Consider the following 5,925-nt stretch of genomic DNA (forward strand, 5'->3'; position numbering starts at 1 on the left):
TTCAAAGTACAGTTGTAACTGAATTATGCACCACCATTACCACATTACAGAATCTAACTTTCACTATATATTTACCATTTCCATTAAGTTTTATGCTATCTTCTTATGTTTTCACCAGTTAATGTCTTTTACTTCCACTCAAGGAACTCCCTTTAGCATTTCTTATAAGGCAGGTCTTTTAGTGATGAATTCCCTCAGCATCTGTTTGTTCAGAAAAGTCTTTATCTCTCTTTCATTTCTGAAAGACAGCTTTGCTGGGTACAGAATTCTTGGTTGACATATTGTTTTTTCTTCCCATATTTTGAATATAGCATCTTATTTTCTCTTCTGGCCTGAAAAATTTCCGTTGAGAAATCTGCCTTATTATTTTGGGGGTGTTCCTTTCTATGTAACTTGTCTTTTCTTTTGCTGCTTTCAAAATGTTTTCTTTGTCTTTGACTTCTGACAATTCAATTATTATGTGTCTCAGTAGTAGCCCTATTCAGGTTCAACTGATTTGGTTCTTTGGACATCATGGATCTGAAAGTCCACTTCCCTCTCCAAGTTTGGAAAGTTTTCAGCCTTTATTGCTTTAAATATTCTTTCTGCACCTTTTTTTTCTCTTCTCCTGGGAGAAATGACTCATGTCCCTTGTTCTGTGGCCAAATGGGGACATCTGCCTTGCTCTGCTGACAGTCAGTGTTGTCACGTGGGCTCTCCATTTAAGAGCACCATTCAGGAATTGAAATGCTGGGTTATGCAACTCCAAAATGCTCAGGTCAGACTTCCTGGTTGGGTGAGGCTGGGATCTACATACTTAGTGATACACAAAGCTCTGACTCAGCTCCACTGCCTGATGTGGGTAGGAGTGGGGGCAAACCAGGCTCCTGGGCCAGTATGGCAATTTACCTGAGCTCCCAAAACAGAAATTCCTGTGCCCTATGGAGTTTCCAGATAAGATTGCATCACTATCTTGGCTCTACCATTGAACAAAGATGCTGGTTGGTACCACCACTTAAGCACTGCAGGATGGAATCTGCTCTGCCAAGATCTGAGTGCTGATTGTTACAAGTCCCTTCCCCCTTCACCATCGCACTCAGTTTGCCAGTGGTCAAGACCCCAAAGAGCTTTGCCAGCCTTGGAGTTGGTTCTGCCCCCCAACCTGGGTAAGGGAGCTAATTCATTGCCCTGCTCACTGCTGAGGGTAGCTTCAAGAAGTCTGACCAGGAAGTCTATTCAACCAGCAGTGCTGGTGTATAGTGAATATTGATCAGGGATTCTTTTATGTAGAAGTTTTTCTGCCTTTTCCCTCTATCCAATCTGTAATCTAGTCTTTGAACTATTTTTTAATTTAACTGTGAAATATATCACATTTGCAAAACATTGTATATAAACCTCATGTATAGTTTAAAGAGCAGTCATTTAAAAAATACCCATCACTGAACTCAAGAAGTATAATGTTGCCAATACCTTTGGAAAACCCTCTGTGACCATCCTTAAACACGTTTCCTTTCTTTCCCTTCAGGGTTAAACACTATTCTATGTTAATTGTTCTCTTCTTTTCCTTTATGATTGTATTTTCTATATGTACAACTCTAATCAAATGATTTTACTAGTTTTACCTCTTTCTGAACTCAGATAAATGTATACGTTTCTGTGTATTTCTCTGTTCCTTAAAATAGGGTTCATACATGTTGATGAAAGTCACTCTTCATTTCATTTTCAGCTCTTGCATAGTATTTCTGTATTTTGATATTCCACAATATATTCACCTAGGTTTCTGTCATTAAGCATTGTGGTTTTGTTTTACTTTGTTTTACTATTACAAACATGTTGTTGTGAACTATGAAGATACGGTTCTCCATTCATCTCTCCAGCTGCAAAATCTGTAAGCTCTAACAGCCCATTTGCTCCACTATTATTATTTTAGGAATAGTTGCATAAGTAAATAGCCCTGGATAGATTGGGTTAGTGACTTACTCTAGAACTAATTCATTTATGTTCTCATATACTAAAAGTAGAGGCTTCCCCTTCCTGAAGACATCCCAGGGTAAAAAGGATATAGATGCCTCCTTCCTGCTTACATTTCAGGCTAATAAATAGTGTCGCTCTCTGGAAGGGAGAACAGACAGGTTTGTCAGCAGCCCTTATATAGGATTAGAGTTTCTTATTCTCAGCGTTCCTCCACATAATGCATTTTTATTTCTTATACGAGCAGCACCCAGCCCTCACCACACCATCCTGTGGGAATTGAGGGCTACAGTATTACTTTGTTACTTTTGCTGTGAATAATAAACTATCTTTCCTCTTAATTCTGGTGCTTCATGTCTTTCTAGTAGCATCTATGAAACTGACTGAACTTGTTAGCTTGCAAGCAAGATGAAATCTCAGATGCTTTCACAGTTCCTGACTTGATGGTTTAACAAGAACATTGTGGTACACGTCTCTTGAAGCACTTATTCAAGAATTTCGGGGGGGGGGGGCGCGTATACCTAGAAGCAGAATTGCTATGCACTAGATAATGTCAAGTTGTTTTTTAAAGTGGTTAAACCAATCTACACTGCACTCAAGAATGTTAAAGAGCTTTTGGGTTACATATCTTCACCAAAGCTTGGAATTCTCACTTTATTCAGTTATTATCAACCCATTTGGTGTGAAAAATCATCTTGTAGTGGTTTTAATATGCTCATTTAATGCAGCTAAGTAATTTTTCACATATATAGTAGCAATTTTGTTTCCTCTTCTAAGGAAGACTAGTTCATGGTTTTGTTCCATGTTTCTACTGGGTTGATTGTCTTTATCTAGTTAATTTCTATGAGTTCTTTATATTTTTTGGAGCCTAGTCATTTATTAGTTAGTGGCTTGCAAATACCTTCCCCCAGTTTTTTGCTTTCATTTTCTGTGTCATGTCTTTTGATAATCAGAAAATCTTACCATTAATATAGTAAAATTTGTCAGTGCTTTTCTTTTTTATTTTTGCTTTGGGGTCTTAGTTAAGACTCACCCCCTACTCCTAAGATTATAAAAAATATACATTGTCTTTTGAAATGTAATGTTTTGTGTTTAACACTTAAATCCTTGAACCACCTAGAATTGATTTCTGTGTATGTTATGGGGGAAGAATCGACTTTAGTTTTTCCCATGTGGATAAGAAATCATGGAAGTACAACTTATTGGATTGTCTATCCTTTTCATGCTGAGCTATACTGCCAATTCCATCATATATCAGATTTTCACATATACATTGGCTTGTTTCTGGACTGTTATGTTCCACTGGTGTATTTATCACTCTCTGCCTCAATGCTAATTATTATACATTACTATAGTTATATAATTACTGTAACATTATAATAGCTTGATAGCTGGTATGTCAAATGTGTCCCTAACTCCTCAAATATGCACTTGCTTTTCTAAATATATTGTAGAATCAACTTGTCAAATTCCACAATAGAAGGCAACTATTTTAATTAAATTTCTTTTTTTTTTTTGGTGTATGTTGAACATTTATTATAACTAATTGGCAATGTCATAAGACAACGCTCACGTGGCCTGAATATTGGTCACAATCACAACAAAGCTTAATCCAGCCCAGCATACAAATGAAAGTGTAAACTGTGAAGACATGTTTACTGTGAAGACATGTTTACATATATAGAAGTATGTATAAAAGTGACACTGAAATAACTGTATAGCCTTAAAAAATATAGGGCCCACTAATGCCATTTTATCTCATTCAACTCAACTTTCGTATGAAAGGTGGTGTTTATGACTTCTGATAAGTAGGCAGTGTCGTGGAGGGGAAGGAAGCTGCCCTAACATTTGCTCTGTTTCTAAGTGGAGAGAAGCAATAGGGGGGCAAAATAAATTTGGCTGTAACGAGCACCCTTGCTTTAGACAATGACTTATGCAACACTTTGTGAAGAGAATAACACACTTTTCACAAGAAACTGTTACTAAAAATCCCTGGTAAGTCAACATTTCCGTTTTATTTTGGGGGCATCAAAAATAATCCAACTAAGTGACTAAATGATTATGACCACAAAAAATTTATCTCAGGAGTCAAATATTCCTTGGCCTTAAAAACAACATACTTACTATTATTGAAACAGCTGATCTCTGTTCCCCGTCCCAGGTTCAGAAGTCTTTTAAACAATTTTTAGTGTAAAACAGCATCATTACATTTTAGTCTTTTGTGTATTCCCTTTGTTTTAAGGTATTTAGTTTCTAATAAGGGTCTTTGGTATAAATTTATTTTTCTTTAAAGTTTCAACATACAGTGAAATTTTCCTTCATTTGATATGTGACATGTCAATTCCCTTTATTCTCATATATAGTGAAATGCTGCACTGGTCTTTGGTTTCATAAAATCAGGTTTCACATAATTTAAGTTTCTTTTGCCAAAGACAGTAAGTAATAAATTGCCTGATCTTGTCATTTTCATAGATGCACATAATCAGATTAAGAGAAAGAGACCTATAAACTTTAAAATAGGAAGAAAAGTTACTTTTCTTTTTCTGCATTCATTCTAATTCCTATGTAAGTCCCTTGTTATCACTTGATTAACCAAAGTTCCCTTTAAAAAAAAGTTGTGTAGGCCTGAATGAAGCAGCTTAGCAGAACTGTAACGCTGACAAGACGTCATCTTACACCATTAGCTAACATGGACATGAAGACAGTGACCATCTACAGGGTGTGAAATGCCACAAGAAGTCATCAACAGGGGAGGAGAGTTATGTCAGTCCAATTTCTTCAAGAACACTACGTGGGGTTTCAGCTTCCTCCTGCAGTAGATCAGCCCGCTCAATTGCTTTAAGGACATTTTTCTTGGATGCTTCCCGAACTTCCCCTCCCAAAAGAAACTCATCCAAAACAAGCCTTCTCAAAATTAAAGATGACATCAAGTTCACACACACTGCCAAAATACTTGTCAAGTAATTCCACATAACGATGAATTATTTCCAGGGTAATTAGTTCATTGTCCTGACCCTCAATACCACAGCAAAAATACAGACTGGCATATCTTTTGCAAACAATTTTCAGATCTCGCCATTCAAGAAAGCTGCACATTTTAGGTTTCCGTGCTAAAACGGTTTGAACAAGTTCTCTTGTGATCTTTTTCTTCTCTTTGTCTGATAATGGGACTTACCATTTCTGCAGTCGAAGCTTTCCCTGACGACTAAAAAGCAACATAAACTGCATGGCGGCCGCGGGCCGCGGGGCTTGGCCGGCGGCGGCGGCGGCGGCGGCGGCTGAGGGCAAGGCCCCTGTCGCTGAGCTGAGGAAGCGAAGCCGTGTTGCTGTGGGGAGCTTAATTAAATTTCTATTAGAAACGTATTTAGTCACACATTGATTTGGAGAAAATTGCTATATTTAAAATATTGCTTATTTCTAACCATAACCGTATCTCTTCTTTTATTTAGACTTCAGCAGTAACATCTTGCACATCTTTTGTTAGATTTGTACTGATACTTTGTCTTTGATGTTGTTGCTTTTACTGTCGAAAATGGCATCTTCTTCTTAAATTGCATTTTCTACTTTATTGCTAGAATATAGAAGTAAATTGAATTCTGATACATTAATATTGCTAAACTCATTAATTTTAATAATTTGTCAATTATTGTGAATTTTGATCTAAAAATGTGTTACCTACTAATGGTGATATTTTTCCTTTCCTTTCCAATCCTTGTGATTTTTATTTATTCCTCTTTTCTTAGATTACTGACTAATACCTTCTGGAAAATACTGTATAAAAATGGTGATAGCTGACTTTCTTGGTTTTATTTCTCTGTTTCAAGGGAAATGCTTTTAAAATTTCCCATTGAGTGTGGGTGTAACATGCTTCTTTTAAAAGTTAAGAATATTTCCTTCTATTCCTGGTTTGCTGAGGGACATACGAATTTTGACTTTTATAAAGTGCTTTTTCCTTATCTAGTGAGATAACCACTC

At 36.6% G+C, this 5,925-nt stretch overlaps 1 pseudogene; it reads right to left on the reverse strand.

The window, feature by feature from the left end:
* Positions 1 to 3,780: 3,780 nt before the first annotated feature.
* LOC116661515 lies at positions 3,781 to 5,243 on the reverse strand (annotated as a pseudogene).
* Positions 5,244 to 5,925: the final 682 nt, after the last annotated feature.

Source organism: Camelus ferus, chromosome 35, assembly GCF_009834535.1.
Source record: "Camelus ferus isolate YT-003-E chromosome 35, BCGSAC_Cfer_1.0, whole genome shotgun sequence".
In the NCBI taxonomy this organism is placed as follows: Eukaryota; Metazoa; Chordata; class Mammalia; order Artiodactyla; family Camelidae; genus Camelus; species Camelus ferus.